The sequence below is a fragment of the Cavia porcellus genome, unplaced genomic scaffold (genome assembly GCF_034190915.1).
Source record: "Cavia porcellus strain 051 isolate PalLab524CR breed Dunkin Hartley unplaced genomic scaffold, mCavPor4.1 scaffold_23, whole genome shotgun sequence".
In the NCBI taxonomy this organism is placed as follows: domain Eukaryota; kingdom Metazoa; phylum Chordata; class Mammalia; order Rodentia; family Caviidae; genus Cavia; species Cavia porcellus.
Genome location: NW_026947506.1, coordinates 58,541,171 through 58,561,294, shown reverse-complemented (window position 1 = coordinate 58,561,294; position 20,124 = coordinate 58,541,171).

Below are 20,124 nucleotides of genomic sequence, written 5' to 3'. Positions count from 1 at the left end.
AGTGGGATTATTGTGGGAAGGCATGTCTGAGTAACATTTGAAAGTCTATATCCACGCCTCATCGTTCAGATCAGTTCAGAGCAGCTGAAGCCTCCGTGTGTCTCACGTAGCTGGCACTTAGCTGTTTGCTTTTCGCCTGGATTTGCTCGGCTGTGGCCAAAAGAAGTGCATTTAGGGCCTGGATTTCTTCCTCAGAACTGTTCTAAATTAAGGTAGTTCTCACAGGAACAAGAGAATCTCCAAAAGATGGCTCTAAGCTGCCTGACCATTCCAGAATTTCAGGAAATTATCAGGGAACACAACACAAGAACATGAGGTCTGTATCCGCTGTATTTAGAAAAATCTCTTCATCCCCAAACCAGATGTGACTGGCACAGTACAGTGCTTCCCACTCCTGACACCAGTTCCCAAGCAGGTCGGGGAGGGTTGCAGCTTTTCTTTTTTTTTTTTTTTTTTTTTTTTTGTCTTTTTCGTTTTTATCGGTACCAGGGATCGAACTCATGACCGCCTGCTTGCAAGGCAGGTGCTTATGCCACTGAGCTAAATCCCCAGCCCCGCAGCTTTTCCTAAGGTCAGAGGGCAGGACAGCGCCCGAGCTCCACCACCCATTAGGTCATTTGAAGGGAGAAAATCATCAAACACTATTTCCTCTATCAATAGAAGATGCCTCCTGGAAAGAAGAAAAGGACTAGTTCCCATTCTTTGTCTCAAGATCTTTTTATAAGGTTTGCTGATTAAAACGTCTTATTCCCCTCAATAATTTCTTCCTGATCCCCTGTGCCCCTCTCTAGCCCCACATACTGAACTTCTCTCAGCAAGGCTCTGCTCCATAACACAGAAGCCCACCTCCATCAAAATCCAGGCCTGTACTCTCCCAAATCCCAGGGCCACACCCTCCCCATTTATATTTTCCTCAATTGAAAGTTTCAGGCATTTCTTATTCTCTGTAACATCTTCACGTCTGTGGCTACTGCATCTTCCTTTCCTTCTGGAATGCCTTAGCTTCGTCCCCTAACATCTGTCTGGAAGCCAAAAAAAAACTATCCCCTGAGTTTCCATATTTGTCCCAGCTGGAAAAACCCACATGAAAGATTTCTGAACTTCAGCCGACTCTGGAGAACTCCCCAGACCCAGCGCTCCTTCATAATGTGAGATCCAGAGCCCCATAACTCTTGCCTTCTTTTCTCCGGGTCCTGACAACTCCGTCTCTTCTTTCCCAGGACACAGGCTGGATGAGCTGTCAAACTTCCCGCCTGCCCTGGATGACAGGTCCTGCTCCTCCTACCCACATGCAAGCCGTCTGCAGACCCTCAACATCTTCGTCACCTCCCCCGCTCCTCTTCCCAGAGGAGGAGCTTGACACGCGGAATATATTTTAAGCTGCTCCTGCCTCTCCCTGAAGTGGCTCCCGGACAGGAACATTCTTGGTTCATACAGCAGTTCGTGAACTCTCTGCTCATTGTCCTCTTCTGCTTCCTCTGCTCGGACCTACCTCCCAGCAGCTGGAAGTCCATGTTTGCTGCTCTTCACTTCCTTCTTCCATGCTCACTTCTGGATAATTCTATTAAATTTTTTGCCTGGCTGGACCTAAGAAAATTGTGCACCATTTATATAACCAAACCCTCAATACCACTCCATGTAATCTGTTCTTGAATGAACTCCGCCAGCTCCCAATGTTGGAATTTTTCATCTATGCACAGTGGTACTTCCATAGCATTGTTGATTGATTCCTGAAGGCAAGATGGGCAGGAAACAAATTGTTTTGACTGGGAAGGTAGGGAGTTGTGAGGCAGTCAGCACTCACCAGGTCTAGCTTGTTCATGGAGTACCAAACTACAAGCACTGGGGAAAATTCTCTCCTCGAAACGTGGTAATTCCCAAGTTCAACAAGTATCAAAGTATGACAGCATTTCTAAGAAACATGTCCTCTGAAGGGGAAAAACAACAAGAAGAGAGAAAATGAAACAAATCCATTAATAACAACTTATTCCATAATCCAAATGCCAAAGGAATTTTTAAAAAGACAATTCTGCTTATTTTGAAGTCAGCTTTTTCAAGAACCTAGACATTTCTATCCTGGAAAACTCGTATCTCTACTAACCAAAATCATGACACAGCAGCTCTCTGTCTCTCAGTCTTGTCTGTCTGTCTCTCTCTCTCTCTCTCTCTCTCTCTCTCTCTCTCTCTCTCTCTCTCCTCTCTCATTAATGAAAACTAAGACTTCTCTTAACAATGCAAGTGTCCCCAGAAGGCTAAACAAAAATCCCCATCTTCTGTACAAAAACTCACTTCTATCTGATGTTAAGTATATGAAAGCCATTTATAAGACCTTCAGAAGGGACATGGACTGGATTCCAAAGCACTGAGGTACACTGACCATGACTGCCATCACCCAGCTCTAATGGAATCCTCAAGGAGTCCAGGACTGAAGATTTGGTTTTAAGTCCTTTTCTTGTCAGCTAATACGCTAATCTTGGCTGAGTCCCACACAGGATCAGAAAGTCCTCTAATTTCTTTACCTTAAGACCTCCTTTGAATGCCCCAAGCAGCCAGTTCCACTGGTCCCTTCTCTTGTTTCCCCAAGTTCTGCTTGCTTTATTTATTTACTTACATTTTTCATGGTGGGACCAAAATCCTGGGCTTCATGTGTGCTAGGAAAGTTCTCTACCACTGAACTATCTCACCAGCCCTCCTCTGCCAACTTTAGTGTACACTCTGCCTTAGTGAAATTTAGAAGACAGAGCCAGGCCTGTTGGCTCACACCTCTCATGCTAACACTCTGGAAGATCAAGGTGGAAAGATTCCAAGCTTGTGCCCAGACTGGGCAACTGAGTGACTTAGAGAGACCCCATCTCAAAATTTAAAAAACAAAATAAAAAGGGCTGGGGAGATGGCTCAGTATGAAGACCATGGGTTCAATAAAAAAGAAAAAAAGAAATGTAGTAGAAGGTGCACCAAAATAACCCCTGGGAGGAAGAGGACTCCATCCATCCTCCTGCATTTTTTTATATTTTAAAGAGATTAAGACAAAAGAGGACAGAACAAAGCAGATCAGAATAGAACAATGTAAGCAACACAGCACTTCACCACAAGACAACCCAATATTCACAGTAGCTACCATAATTTCTTTCTTTGAAATAGCTGAGCATACCTTCACATACAATAGTATCAAACATAACAAAATAGTATAAAACCATTCAAGAGAATGAGAGTATTACAGGGCATTCAGTACCAAATAACCAAAAATGAACAATGGCTACTATATTATCTCATTTTCCATAAAAATTCATTTATACTATCACATAAATTAAAATACAATAAGATGCAACATGATACAACATGAATACAATAAGATACAACAGGAGAGCAGAAGCATGGTAGGACTTCAGAGTAAGATAGTATTAAATCAACACTGGCTATCATAATGTCCTGTTTTCTTCAAAATAGCTGTTCATACCATCACAGACAATAAAATTAAACAACCCAGGATAAAGCCATTCCAACTAATGAATGGAAGTATTATAAGACTTCAAAACAATGTAACGGGGAATCATGATTACCATAAAATCTTATGTGCTCTTACCATTTCTTACACTGAGGAGACTATACGGTATTTATACATGTGAGTTTGATTTATTTCACTTAAGAGTATGGTCTCAAGCTGCGTCCATTTATTTATAAATATCTCAATTGATCATCCTTTATAGCTGAGAAGTGCTATGCCACAAGTTTTTTATCCATTCCTCAGTTGATGGAGCAGTCTCCATTTCATCTTCAACATCATCTTCATCATCAACAGACCTCCTCTTCCCACTAGGCCCAAATCACTCTGGAGACGGGATTGTGTGACCAACATCCATGGTTCTCACAGGAGGCAACAAACAGCAAAAGTAATGGAATAAAGCCCCCGACAGATGCCCCTCCGTAGGATTCAAAGGAAATTGAGATGAGATTACAGACACTCGAATCCATCCAGCTGATGGTTGGCGCTGGTGGTGACACACTGTGTTTACTGATGTATGGAGTGATAAGCAGCAACAGGACGCAGTCTGACAGGAGTAGTTATAGTGCCAGGGACGTAGCTTAGCAGCATAGGGTTTGCCTGGCAAGTGCAATCGGGAGTTCAATTCCAGGTGCAAAAAAAAAAAAAAGAAAAAAAGAGTGCATTTTATATATAGTCCTGAAGCTGTGTTCTCCCAATGTAGACACTTGAATCCAGCCATATGCACTGTGGGCTGCCTCTGATTCTCAGGAACAACTGTTTCAAAGAGGACAGAGAGGAGGATTCCAGATTTGTTGACTCGTGTTGTTCTTGGGGAGGCAGGAGGAGGGAGGGCTCTGTTTCCGGACTTCTCAGGGGAGGCCGTTTCCAAAGGAACACAAATGGTGCACTAGAAGCAGGATATGCTAGTAGTAGCTTTGGCTTCACTGCAACGTATGCCAGGGCCTTCAAAAAGATGTGGGTTTCAACAGAAGGATTTTTTTTTACTCATATGCACCCAAAAAAAGAATTCTTCCTCCCAGCTTATTATGAGAATGGATAGTTCTCAGATGTGATTAGAACATATTCTGAAAGATTTATGGTGTCCCATGAGCCCGAGAAGTTTTAGCAGAGAATTTCTAGAACAGGACCATGGCTTCAATAAGCAGCACAGCAGGCTTGGATTCTAACGAGTTTATTCTCTACAGAATCACGAGTACATCCATTAGGTGAGCCTGGATGTGGGCTAGGGGAGATTAGTGGGGCTGTAGCCATGTGCCTTCTCAGAGCAGGGGGTGGCTTGCTGGGGCCTTTTGGTGCATATACTCCCCCAGATCCTAACTGTTCAGGCAAAGCCCATTCTTCTTGTTGCCAGGAGAACAAACGTAGCAGTCAAGTTATTTTAAAGAGTGTATGGGTAGATCACTTCCCTAGATCTCTGCCCTAATTGCAGACTGTCAAATTTCAACATTAGTACTTAAATTTCCCACCTGATGGGTAGAGTTCCTCTACAGCCTCCCAGAGGCAGCAGAATCATGTGCTTGAATTCCTCCAGGGAGTTTGCGTCTCCCTCAGTAGCCCTTCTCAGGTTACCCATGATTCTTGAGATTTGGGGAGCTTAGTTTTGCCTCTCTGCTTAGTTTATCCATTGAGTTCTTCCACTTGGAACATGGCAGCAGAACAAGCATAATCCCACCCTCCTAATACACTAGGGGTCCTAACCACCACCCCATTCCTAGCCTAGGAAGCGTTGTCATATGCTCTGTTCATCATCTAAGAAACACCAGCTTCTGAGGTTTAAGGGCTCATTTACTGTGTGTGAGGTGCTTTGCATCTGTTATTTCACTTAGTCCTCAGAGCCATTCTTTCAGGATTTTGGTCCCCACCTTATAGACGGGAGAACTAGAGCTCAAGGAAGTTAAGGAGTTTGCCTACAGTTGCCAAGCTAGGTCAATAGTGTAGCCTTGAACCCTTGAGTATCTGACTCTATTCCACTTGCTCCCTTACATAAAATTCAATCTGCACGTATCATTTAAAGGCCCCTCCACCAGCTTATCATTTTCCCTCCCCTTTCAGGAGTCTATTTGAATACTTTGCTATACTCATCTCTATGCTAATGTTTCCTGGTGGTATTCAACTAATGGTAGGTAAAGGACTAGTACAATTATAAAATGAGTATCCAAACGTAGAACAAGGAAATCACTTTTTATTCTAGCCAACAAATGCTTGAATGTTCCCGGTCCAAAGTACTGAGCCAGGCACAAGGTTAAATTAATACTCCTTTTATGGAGACAAGTAGGTAAACAAATTGATGAGACATGAGGGTGAGATCTCTGAAGAGCCCTGTTGTTATGGGCTCTCTGTCTGTTTCTGTTGCTATAACAGAATACCCAAGACTGGATAATTTATAATTCAAACGGGCTTAGTTTGGGTTTGGGTTTAGGGTCCTACAGGCTGAGAAATCTGAGTTTGGGTGGCCTCTTTTGGTGAAGGAGTCCAACTACTTCAATTCAAAGCAGAAACTGGAAAAGCAAGCAGATACGAGTGAAAGAGACAAAACATAAGGAGTAGACTAGCTTTACAATACCCTGTCACAACTACTAATGAAGTCCTCCAACAGGAAGGACTCACTCATACAAGAAAGACACTAATTGGTTCTTGAGGGCCCCCTCCCCACACCTCAACCACCTCCCAGCACTGCTATATTAACGACTTCAGTCTCAACATGAGTTTTAGTGGGAACAAACCATAGTCAAACTAAAGCCCATGGGAAGACCCTTTGGGGCTGGAAGAAGGGGAAGAATGTAAGCAGAGGCTTACAGAAGAGACTTACAGAAGAAGGGGGACTTCTCAGGGTCCCCTTAAAGAACGAAGCTTTGTAACGAGAGGATGAGGGCTGAGCAGGACACATCTTTTGCTTGTTGTAGAATGACCAAAGCTATAATCATGAAGGGGCATGGTGTCATCCAGGAACACAGAACTGGTTGGTAACCTCAGTGTATCAGATGCAGCAGAGGGAAGGTGGACCAGAATATGAGACGCTGCTGGTTTAAGATCAGTAAGTAAACCCTGGTGTTCAGACCAGTGGGGAGCCCACAGGAGTATTTATGCAACAGCAGACGTATGTGCTAGAAAATACCTCTGAGACTTGGCTGTGAATTCTAGAATAAGGTAACACTGGCAGCACAGACCCAGCCAAGGTCACACTTACATTATCTTCAGCTGTATCTCAGAGTTGATGTTCAGCTGATACTATTTGTCACGTTTGAGGTATGAGTGAAAAACACCACCTGTATTTAAAGAAAATTGTTATACTAAAAGACACCTTGTCATTAGATCCCCTCAAAATACAACACACACACACACACACACACACACACACACACACACACACCCCTGCTTTGAACACACTGGCTCCGTTTTTCTTGCTACTTTCCAAAGCAGTTCTGGAAGTCCTCTTTCACGCATGTCTTCGCTTGCACTATTGTGTCTCCCAGTTTCTTGAATCAACTCAAAACCTGTATCTTTCACGGTCATTTTGAATTTGAGGAACAGCCAGAAGTCACACAGTGCCAGATGCAGTTCCAACAGTGGAAGAGGATTCACCGTCATGTTTTTATGAGTCCACCTGTGCACTGAATGTCACTCTGGAGCAAGATTCATCGTATTTTTTATCACACTTCATTAAAGCCACTCAGGAAAGTGAACTTCAATAACTACTTCAAAAAGTGGCAAGAATGATGAGATAAATGTTTTAGAGGAAGGGGAAACATTTTGAAGAGGATTCATGGCACTGTGTCTTTTACTGTTATAATTTTTAAATTTTAATTATTTACCATAGTTTTCCATTAGTCCTCATATGGTGCTGTGGAGCATTGTCTCTCTGGCTCTGAGCGGCTGGACCTGAGTTAGCTCCAGTGCCCTGATCTGGTTAGATTTCCCCCTTGTCCTCTTGTTTATATCTTCCATGATGCTGGCTTTTTATCACTTAACATGGTTAGTGGGTTCATAGTATCCTGTTGAACATTAATGTAATAAAATCCTATAAATATTCATACAAATCACAGATTAAAAAGGGGGAAAAAAAAGGCAAAGCCCTAAAGCATGTCACTTCCCAATGGATTAACGTTTACTTGTAAATCAGTCCCTTTAAAAGGGGAGCTCTTTCAATCAATAACTACCCGCTCACTTTTTTCCTACAAGACACTGTGCTGATTTGCAGCGTATTCATAAAGCTAGTTGCACAAAACCAGCTCGTGGTTAACCTATATCAACTGCTGGAATCGGTGGTTGTCTACCCAGGCACCTATAAGCCAGGTCTTTGACTTCTCAAGTAGCAGGCTTGAGTGACATTTAGTTGAGACACCACCTTCTTTGTTGTCTGAAAGTCCAAGCTTCATTTGCTTTCCTCCAATTTTCCAAGCCACATATGGTTTCTATCATTCATGAAGAAGACCCATAACAATTTGGGTATCCTAGACTGATGTTGTTGTTGCTGTTTTGGGTTTGGGTTTGTTTAACTTTCAGGAAGTTTAGAAGGCAAGCCAGCCTCCTCATGCCTTAAGTAATAACCTCATTTCAATTAGATGAGACAAGGATTGGCAATTTTAAGTGGCTACAAATTTGAGAGCAGCTCTATTCATGACACTAAAACCAGCTCAAGAGCAGGAATGAGTCACGGGCTATTATTTGCTGCTTTAGAAAGACAAGGGTTACAGCTTGAAACTGGAAGTGCCACACACCTGAATATGATTTTCTAGGGAGGTTTGTATATTTTGCACCTTCAGAAGTTTCACACTACAAAGTGTGACACCCCAACAAGGAAGTTGTTTAGCAGTGGAACTGTCTTCAATGCTATGCATTCCAAAGCCTGTACACACCAAGTCTCCTTGAAAAAAGAAATCCTGAAAAGCCCGTGGCTCCTCCGCTTTTGCCTTAGTAACGGCCTTTACACAGGATGGGCGCACATGGATGTGATGACAATGGCCGTGACATTCAAGTGATTCCCGTTTCATAAGCAGTGCTGAGTGCCTGCTTTATCTTGCTGTTCACATGGTAAAGCAGTCAGTTATCAGTTAGCACTGCAGCAGAAAGAGCTGAGCAGTCCCGGGGAGCCTGTGCTAATGGCACCTTTGCTGATGCATCTGTTGTCACCCAGGAGATTAACCCCTGAACTCTCTCTTACTAGAAAATCATGACACCGAGTTTTAAGGCGTGCTGTGATTATATTGAGATAAGAAATGGAAAAAGGTCACAACCCATACTGCTGGCCTAAGAATGTACGTAACAGTGCCAGAGCCCAAGTAGTAAGGAAAAGAGACTCTGAAGTTACAAAGAACTATAGACCGCAGCTACCCAGATTTGATTCCTGTTTCTGGCTGCCTTTATCACGTTGTAAGCCCGAGGAGAAGTGAATACAGGTGACTCTGGATTTCTTGTCAGTTGTTCTGCCCAGACTCCAAGACAAGAGAGAGGACAGGGATTCTGATAGATAGATACGGATACTCAGTCCCAAAATAAAATCAGTGCACTTGGTTGAGCCACTGTATGAAAGGAACATTCCAGAAAGGTGAAGGTTTGGTGCCATAGGAAGGTTAACTTTGTGCAGAAAGGGCAACCCAAAAAGGTGGTGGTCAGCTCAGCATTACTTATTCCTGCTGTGGTCTTCCAGAGACTCTTCCTCATAAGGTTCTGAGAGTTCTCCATGAGGGCAACCATTGGAGATTTGGAAGGTGGAAGCCAAGAGGCCATTATTCTTCAAAGGCAGATGAAACAAGATAGAAGGGACTCACTGACTTTCCAGTAAACTCTGGTGACTCCCATTGTTGTACAGCAGGCTAAAACCATCTACAGCAACTTTCAACCAACTAGCTTCCTTCAGTCTCCTCCACTGTCTGTTTCACCACGTTAAAACACTATGTGCCTGGAATGCGGGGATTCACTTCCATTTTCCTCTCATTAAACCGGATGGACTCAAGGTTTTGCTAACAGAAGTATATCAGACACCTTAGAGAGCCATAGGAAGTCCACAGTAAATGTGGAAGCCAGATTTTGAATGCAAGTATGAAGCATAAATCTCTTTAAAGAGGGCATGACTAGTGTTGTTTTATATTCTCTCCAAATCTATAAAATTGCACTTTTTTCTTTTACTTACAGCTCTGAATTGTTGCTGTTGCTGTTGTTTTGCCGTTGTTATGTTATGAGACAACGTTATTGTGTGCTGTTTCAGGGGAGTTTCAGGCGGTTTTTGTCTTGTTTCGTTTGTTTTTGTTGTTGTTTTGTTTTTGTTTTTTGTACCCGGGATCGAACTCACGACCTCGTGTTTGCCAGGCAGGCATTTATGTCGCTGAGCCAAATCCCTGGAGAGATGTTTCTTTAAGACCCTCTTAAATCTAAATTTTACAGTTGATTTCAATGAAGAACAACTTATGAATCACACACCACACAGAACCAGAAGACATTCAGAAAGCTCAGCTCTGCAGCGTGGGCACTTCAGGCTGAACCTGAGTAGAGGCATCATCTGATTGGTGACAGCAGGCATTTGCCCCATTTGGACACAGTCTGCTTGGTTTGCTGACAATGATTGACTGTAGTTCGCCTGCTTGTGATTGGCTAGAACCCTGCTATTCAGTTAAAAAAAAAAAAAACTTCTTAAATTAGATTTTGGTTTGTTTATATATTACATTAGGTTGAAGTTTAGGAATGTGAAGTACAGGGGCAGCTGCAAGCCAACGACCTCCTGCTTATTTAATTTACCAGTTAAACCTCTAACTCCATTTTCTCCACATTCATATCTTAATGAACGTGTATGAAGTCTCCAGCATAGAACACAATAGGAACTCAATCAGCTGTCACTTCGTTACTAAGCATCTACCCTGTACCTATGCTAAGAGATAATCCCTATCTTTAAGGAATTTTTAAGAAAATAACAAAGAGCTAACAAATGAATACTAGAAATGTTAATTGTTTAACATGACAATTCAAGACACATCTCAAGGCATTCCTGAATTTCCAAAAGGAAATACTTGCAGTAAAAACACAGGAGTTAAGAGATGATACCACCATTCCTGAATAGTCATCATTCTGGGACACCTATGGCATTTTTGGAATGACCACTTCACAAGCATAAGCCAGAGAAATAAAAACCTCCACTGCTTCTTACCATTCTCCTCCAGAGTCTTCTATATCCAGTGGGATTCTTCAGGCTGAATGAAGCCAGATATCTAAGTGGATTAATCTTTATTTATAACAACATTTTGAACCATGAAGCATGGGTGGCCTCCCATCACTTGCTCCCCACTAGATAAATTGTGCAACAGTAATAAACAAATAAATGGAATTTGCTTCCCTGCCAAGGATGTGCTACTGTCATCTTTCCACCATGATCATCAATTAAAAGATTAAATAATGAATGAACTGGCAGAGTTCAACTATAATCTTTAGACTCAGACTCCAAAGATGCCCTACAAACAGCAGTAGGGGATTTATGGTTTTCATTTTCCTTCACCTCACTGGGTGTGGGAGCACACAATACAGTGCCACACACACACAGACACACACACATACATTAGCGTGCCATATCCCATGCACATTCTATCCCATTGCTTCTCTTGACATTTGCGTGGGTTTTTTCAGTTAAGTAATGAATTTATTAAAATCAGGAAGAGAAATCTACTCACATTGGAGGGAAGTGGCTTTAATCCTTTAGAAATGGAGAGTTCTGATGGCAAACTTTGCCAACAGTCCCTGCCTAGGGTGAGGCCAGGGGAGAAAAACACACTCAAAACACCAGGCCAGAAGGCATTCAGTTTAGTAGATGGAGCAGTGGCCAGGGAGGAGGGTAGCTGTACACAGAGCCTTACAGCTACCCAGAAACACCAGCTGGGGGGGCATTTTTCCCCTGAGGATGGCGAAGGAAAGCATATGCATGAGTTCAGTAAAGATTTAGATGAAGACATGAAGCCTCTCTATAATGAAATACCGAGAGGTTGTTAGAGATATTGATTAATCATAGCAGTAACGAATGTTTATAAATCCTTTACAATACAGTAGGCACTGTGCCAAACACTTCCCATAGATTAAATCATTTCAACCTCACAATAATCCTATAATGGAAATACAATGATTAACCCGATCCTTAACATGAGAAACCTAGAGCTCGGGAAAATTAAGTAACTTAACAAAAATTGTGCATCTGGTAAGTAGGGGGAAGCTGGGATTCAAAAAAGGCAGATGGATTCCAGGGCTCATTTGGTATCATAGCCACATGCCTCAGCCCTTTTATTTTTTATTTTTACCATTCCTAAACTTTAGAGATTCATTTTATAGAGGAAAACACCATGACCGTATTCTCCACGAACGCTCCCTTAATTCTGTAATGAGAAGCAGACTAAATACATGCAGGCGCATATGCAGAGGCATCTATACGTAAGTAAGCACACACACATCAAGGTGGGGACTAAGATTTGGGGGGGATCTCTCAACCCTCAATTTTCTCTCTCCCCTGGTACCAGCACAAAGCAGCTCAGCCTGCCCCACCCTCTCCCCTCCCCTTCCTGCCAGCTGTCCTCTTACCATGGACCTCTTACCAAGCTGCCTACTTACCATGACAGCCATTCTGCCTGACTTTCTCTTGTTGGCAGTACTGGCTGGGGGTTGGCCCTGGGCAGAGAATGACACAGACGGGCTTCAGGCTTTCTTAGGAATCAGCAGGCTCCCAAAACAAACAGCTCTTTGCAGAATTTGGCCTTTGCCTTCCAAAGGCACATGTGACATCTGGAAACTTTCCTGTGGCTTGAAGGCCCCATCTGCTCCCTCATGGAAGCTGCCCACACGAAGGCTACACTTCCCTCTGTTGTTTTATGAAGAACAGAGCTTCCCTCTCAAGCCTCCAAATAAACTTCCTTCTCTCCCAGGCACAAACACCAACACTCAGATGTCTGGTTTTGTAGCATCTCTCACTTCCATTCCTTCCTGAGGGGAGTTGAGTTCAATGTCATGTTTTAATAAAGAAGCACAGGAGATCAAGGAGTATGGGAACATTGAGGTCTGCAAGGTCTGGAGCCGTGCAAATGCTGGTACCTTTGTGCACATTAGCAGGCAGAGATGGGCCCAGGCTTGATCTTACAAAGGTAAGACTGTACCTTCCTTCCCAGTTTGCTGTAATTTCCATTCTTGCAGCCAAAGGTTGTGGTTTTTTAATGTCTAAAAGTCATATAGACTGCTGCCAAAATCATACAGGTCTCTGTTGAAGTCCCTTGGAGATGAGGAAATGGTATACTGTCCTCAGCAAAGCAGAACACTGGCAAGGAACAGGTTCGACTGGAGTCACGTGGAAGGAGGAGTCAATGGTACCCAGATGCACAAGCTCTTGGCACATCAGATCCAACACTTTTGCCTGGCTGAAGAGCACAACCTAGGTAGAAAGGACTCACAGACCAATGCTTGCCTCTCTCCTCAGTCTTTGGATTGCTTAAGTTGTCCAATATTTCCTCCTTTACCCACATTTCCACCCCACCCCACTTCACTCATAGCCTAGGAGTCTCACGTGCCATGGCAAGGATTGGGCATCTAGCTCAAAACCACCCTCTGGGCCTCTGCTAATCAAATTCTAATTCAAGAAATTTTTATCATAGATATCTAGACCTGTGCATAGGCAACTGGTCTTGGGCTTTAAAACATTACTCATAGTGGTTCAGAGTGTCTGGGTTTAATCCATAATTTCACTACACATTAGCTGTGTAGTTTGGGACAATTATTCTAATCTATGCCTCAATTTCCTAATCTATGAAAGTGAGATATTGATGATAACAATCCACAAAGGGTTCTTGTGAGAATTAGTTTATAGCAACTACTTGAAACAGGACTTGGAATGTGGTGAGATCTCCATAGATGTAAGGTATTATCGCAGTGTCTGTTACCTTACTACACAAAGCTATCGGCAACCAAAAGTCATATCAGAGCAGAAGGACCAGTGGAGATGAAATAGGTCACCCAAGAGAAGCCAAGACAAGAGAGCATGCAGGCACTAAATAAGGAAATAGAACCCATCCAACCCTCACCCTGCTACCTTTTCAGTTACTTGGAACTCAATCTTCATTCACAACTGGATCTTTGATTCTCCCAAACCCTGATTACAAAAATCTGCTTTCCTAAATTGCACGTCTGGGTGTGAGCAATCCCCAGCTAAGTCTCAGGGCTTCCTCCATTCATCCTTGACACATAGAATTTGTTCTGTCACTCATCTTATTCCCTGAGGCAAACTCTTCCTCCCCATTCAAGAAACTAAATGAGTAGGACTCGTTGTCTCTCAAGATATGATGTCCTATGAGTCTTACTTTTCAAGTCTGCTCTAACTATGTTACCAACAGTTCTAGTCCTTCCCATCTGTATTAACAAGTTCATTCTCTCTCAGGTACATCAGGGAAAACTTGAACATAGCAAATGAACAGAAAAAGAAAAGCATCCAACTGAAAATCAGTGTGCAATCTGAAATATTTCTAAGGAAATTTCCCAAGCAAAGGCAGTGAGAAAAGTTTCACTGACTTCTGAGAGACAGTCAGTCTCACATGATGACATCTACCTACTATCAGTTTACAAGTCTATCTAGCATTTTCTTTGTTTCATGTAAATAATCCCAGTGTGACAAGATGGACTCAACCACAAGAAAGGGCTCTTCATCCTCAAAAGAAGATGCCCTCAGTCTATGTTTCCAGCCTCTGAAAATGTCCATCATCCCCAGCACCGGAGGTCACCCGTGTACACCCGTGACAACCATAGAACAAAACAGAATCCATGCAAAAACCAATTTGTCTTCTATTATTAAGTGCTCTAGATTTCCACATACATCCTCACACTTCATCCTTACAACAGTCCTCCAAAACTTACTGTTGCAAAAGAACAACTCTGTCTCATTTGTGATTTTTGTGAGTCAGATTCTAAGGGAGGCCAAGATAGAGAGTGCTCATTTGGAGCCTCTGATGTAATGTCAGTCAGATGCCAGGTGCACGGAGGTCACTGGAGGGCTCAGCTGGCCCAGATACCACTGCTAGCTCCCACAGATGGCTGGCACTTGCTGCTGATGCAGCTGTCTGTCAGTTGCTGTTTATGGATAAGACCTCTCTGGAACAATGAGACCTCTTATGAGTTTGTCACCTGTGGAATAAGTAACACAGACACCACACAAAGGTTTGGTGACCTTTATGAACTAAACTAAGAAGTCACTCGCCATCACTTCCTCTAGATTCTGTTGTCTGAAGCATCTACCAGGCCTATTTAGATTTGAAGGGCGGGAACCCAGGCCCTACCTTTCAATGGGAAAAGCATCAAAGGAGTTTTGGCCACTTCTTAGTTACCATTCATGGTTTATCACTAATTTAAAGCTGAAGAAAGTCAAAGAGGATTACTAAATTGTCAAAAGTCACAGTCCTAAAAATTAAAAGCACAGAGGCTAGAGGTGTCACTTAGTGGCAAAGCATTTGCCTACCACTATGTTGGATCCTCAGCACTACAGAAAAAGTCAACCTAATCGGAATTCACACCCAGCCCTATCCTGCTCCACATCAGTGACGCCCTGCACTACGTCACAATTGCCAAGTAAGCTGGAGCTGCTGTCTTTTCATATCTTATTAATCAAAAGTGGGGGTAGCTATAAATGTATGTCCTATTTTTTTGGCAAGCATCAAGTGACCTGACTGCCTCCCTGAGTTATTTCTAAACCAGCAATCAAATTCTACCACTCATACCTCCAAAGTTGTATAACTTAAGGCAGACAGAAGCTATGTCATCATGCTAAGGGCCAGAATAGAGAGCCACTTTCCAACTTGTCACCTTTCTGCTAGTAAACAGTATCTTTCCAACGGCTAAAGATATACTGCCCTCTTGCCTGAAAAGAATAGAGGCAGCGATATTCTCAGAACCCCTAGTGTGTACAAGAAACCTACACTTTTAGAAGCTGTAGAGTCATCCAGACTCCTTAATTGTGCATGACTATTTCAGAGACTCTTAGAAATATTTCCTGCTCATCCATCCAGAAGGATACGCAGAGCCATTACAGGTATCAAACATGCACACCTACATAATCTGACTGTTTGCTGTTCTCATTTCTAAAAGATACTTTGGGTGATCATAAGAGGTTATAGACTTAATCGCAGCTTGTTCATCGCCACTGAATGTTTCAGCTGAGTGGTTTCTGTTGCCAAATTATCCACCTCACAGATGAAGAGTCCACACCCTCCAGGGCTCAAGAATACGGCCTCCTCCAAATCCACAGATGGGGGGACCTGGAGGCACTGAATGTGTGCTCCTGCACAGGACTGTGGCTTGGTTGAAAAGAGTTCTCATTCTGGATTTCAGTGCTTTTCTGCTATATATCAAGCGCAAGTTTCTTGAACACTTCAAGCTGCAGGCATCCAACTATCAGACACAGACAACAGAAGCACCTTCTCAGGGGGGTTGTTATAGGAGTGCTGAGTGAGACTACTGGGGTCGTGCACTCTGCACAATGTCTCCTGCCTGGTAAGTATGAAGGAAACATTAGTTGCCATTCATCCCAGAAATAACTAGACACTTTGAGGGTAACGCTAAAACTTAGACTGGCAACAAAAGGGGCAGATGGGAGTCCAGAGAGGTATGATGCATGCAGGCATTGACATTTGAGATCAGCTGGGGAAGGAAGATGCAGACAACATGAGATCAGCTGGTGTCTGGATGATTAGCATCAACAAGATCTGCACATAAGCAAATACCTTGCAGCACCAGCTTGGGCTACTGTTTCTTTCTCAGTATTTGAAAATGGGTGGCCCAACATTCAAACGTACAGAAGGACTTCTGTGGTCAAGCAGTATCTTGTGTCTCCCCATTCCATCTTCCAAAGGAGTTTCACAGAGGACCAGCATAGACGAGAGGGCTTTGAGAGACAGCTGAGTCTTTAGCAATGAGGAATCATTGAAGAGCTGCCAGAATGTTCTCTGCCCCAGCTGAAATATTTTCTCCTTTTTTTCTCCAATGTCTGATTATAGTTGTTACTTCCTGCCAGAAAAATGGAATCTTTAGAACTTGACTTTGAATCCGTACTCTCCTGGCCTTCAGCATCTACTTCCTCTGTAATCTTAATTTTCATACTTCCACTAGAGCACACTAAACAGTTGTTCAACTTTATTATAAGCCATTTGTTCTTGTAAGAAGCGTTGCATTAGTAGAACCCAAAATAGAGGTCCTGATACATTAAGAAAGAAGGGTGGCAACTATGTGAGGGACTTTGACAAATTGAAATCTAACTGTGAATTCCTCTTCCAGGTCTCTACTTCCCCATAGTGAAATGTACACTCATGTACCTCACTGAATAATGAAAAGTAGGTCACAGGGATGATATAGAAGTGACCTAAAAAACATGGTGCCTGTACTGCCATACTGCCGGTGGCTATTTTCTGTTTCAATTAAATGACATTGTTCTAATATTATGTTTAGAACTGCAATTTGTCTGATCAAATGCAGCTGAACATTCTGTCCCCTGTACCTAAGGCACATGATGGCAGTGTTTAGAAGTACTCCTCAACCAGATCCATATATGGAATCAATCTGGAATTATTGTTTTAAAGAGGATTTGAGTTTAGCATTGCATGGGAAATGCCTGTGTAGGGGATTCAATAGCATGTTAACACACTATGTCAAAACAACTGCACCAGGAAAACATTTCACATCCCACTGTGGGAGAACATTGCATTATATAAACCACCAAATGCTCCCCTGGATGAGTATCAGCATTATGTTCCCTGACAAAGTTTTCAGAAAATATTTTGATCAGTTTACCTGTAACAATTGCTTTTCCTGCTTCCTGTGTGAAAGATCGGAGTCACTAACTTTCTGGGTTAGCTACTGAAACTTTTTTCTTCTTTCCTTTTTGTGTTATTGGGCATTGAGCCTAGAGACTTCCCACAGTAACATTCCACATCCCTTTTTCATTTTGAGACAAGGTCTCACTAAGTTGAATTTGCCATCCTCCTGTCTCAGCCTCCCAGAGTGCTTGAGACAATAGTATGCAGGACCACACTGGGCTAAACCTATTTTTCTTCTTTTCTGAATCCTTCTCAAAGAAACTGAAAGAAAAACATCTCTTTCAGTTGTGATGACATAAGGCCAGAGAGAAGTTTCCCTATCTGACAAGTAACTGACTTCTTCAAATAATGAAATGGAAGCCGAAAGTGTGTAAACAAGTTAGACAAACTCACCTAGACAGGTAGGGGCAGAACCACTCCAGGAAGCTGCTGAGTCAGGGACTTTACTGAACAGCCGAGATTCACATAAAGCAACGGGCAACTCCAGGGGAAGGGGAAAGGGAGTTGCGGCTCACCCAGTTTACACCTGACTTAACTAGGGTGAAAAAAAAATACAGCACACTTTCTCATATTTCAAAATTAAACCTTTAAGTAGGTAAGAAAATGGGTGTACCGTTAAGGACTTGGAGAGGAATCTCTCGCCGTATACCAGCTTAACATAGGAAATTTCAGATTCGAATACTATGAAGCAATATCCAGTAGCATATAATTGTGCAAAAGGTCACATTTGTAAAATGTTAAGTATCTAAATAACAAACTATAAAGGGTATCAATATCATGCCATGCTGAGCATCTCACGTGTGCATATTTTTATTAGCACATATTAATTCAACAGAATAGTTTCATTTTGACATTTTCATACATGCATTATAACATCCTCTGATACTAGCCCCAAGCCATTCCCATGTTAAGCATATTCTGAGACAAATTCCAGGTGGGAATTTGCTTCCATGAAGAAGGCTCAGAAATAGAACTCAATAGACTGGTTTGAGGCCAAGGTTAGCCACAGTGGCACTGCTTGCTGTCTGCGGGAGTCTCACCTATCAGGATTCTCCTTCCTTTATCTCTTTGGAGGAAGGGTTGAACTATGCACTTTTGAGCAAGAAACGGTCACAGTGGGAAGCTGAGGGAGGAGGGTAGCAAGCTGGAGCCAGGTTGGGCAACTTAGTGAAACTGTCCAAACATTAAAAAATAAAAGAGGCTGGGGATGCAGCTGAGTGTGAAAACCCTGGTTTAGAGCCCCAGTACAGCAAAAAGAAGGGAGAGGGGAGCCAGAACGATCATATAATCAAACTTTTTTTTAGCATTACAGTTGAAGAAACTGAGTTCCAGAAACATGAAACAGCCCACTGAACACAAAGGACACCCCAGGAGTCACCTGCCCTGTTTTTCCTCCCCTTTGCTTCTCCATCACCTTCCACCCTTTTTGAAATACCTGGCTGTGGAAGTTAAAAGCCCAGGCTTGAGCCCCGTTTCTGAGTCCATGCTCCCTCCCCAAGATCTTTTCCTCTGTGTATCCCAGTGCCATCCTGCTTTCATCAGTGTGACTTCTGGGGCCACACAGCAGAAACATCTCTCAGTCAGAGCACTTCGATTTTGCAGAACGAACTGGAAAATAAGATTCCAAAAGAAAACCATCCACATTAAGAAAATGTTATACAGTTCAAGAAGAAAAACCTGAAAATTCAGCTGACAGTGAGCAACAAGGGTAAATTGTAGATATGGGATAATCCACAGCTCTGTACATGGGCTTCGCCCTCCTGGGCATGGGCTCTGCTCTCTTTTTAGAGGGCCCAGCTCTTTGCATCAATATCCGACCTGCATCCGGGCTTCTGGAATTTAGCATCTTGAATCGCTGTGGATCCTGGGGGTTGACTGTAACTTGCTTTTCCTACCCCTCTCCCAGTGCTTTCTTTTTCTGACCACTTCAGCCCTCCCAACCACTCTTCAATGTCTTGACATTGATTGTTAATAAAAATCACAACACTTATCATCTGGAAGTTTTATGGACATAATTTTTTGTTTGGATTTATGTCAGCCTTTCTTCTTGGCAAAGAATAAATAAGTAAATGCACTTTGCCAAATTTGTAACTTGCTTAAAATCAGAGATGTCTGAATAGGAAGCAGAGGATGACCTTAACTAAAAAAACAAAAGTTTGCATACAGAACTCTGAAAAAAAGATGATGCTGGTAAGGCTTGTGTGCTTGTGGGTGTCTATGTATGAAATGCAAAATGGATAGCCAGAATGCTTACCTCCATACCAGAGGCCTTGAACGGTGCCTCTTCCCAGAAATGCTCAGGTAACAAAGGCAAAGGGACTTTTCTGGTCCCAATTATCTCCTAATAATTGTTTCAATTTTCTGCTTTCTTTTGAGTGTGAAGATCTGGGCTAGAAGGCTTTAGAAAAAATAGGCTGAAAAGGTTTCCCAGACGTGAAATAGATTTTACAAAAGAAACTTCTGGCAAGTTTAATGTAAGTAAATCAGAAACATATGGGGTATGTTTCCCTCAAAATACCCATGGGTTGGAAAGTCCAGAAAACACATAAAAAATAAAGAGAAACTGTTTTCGCAAAGCTGAGATTCTTGGGGAAACTGTAGTAACAGAAAGCTGGGCTCCACTGGCCCAAAGAGGCAGTGGAGCCAGGACAGGCGGCCACCAGCCTCCTCCTCTAATTCACCACTACAGTCCTTCTTCCAGAGGGTGCCTTGATACTTAGCAGGTGCCCCGACCTGTATCTATGGGTGTGACTGTGAAAACCACGGTGCAGTGCTTCCTATCCTGCAGACATGACTTCATAAGCTCCT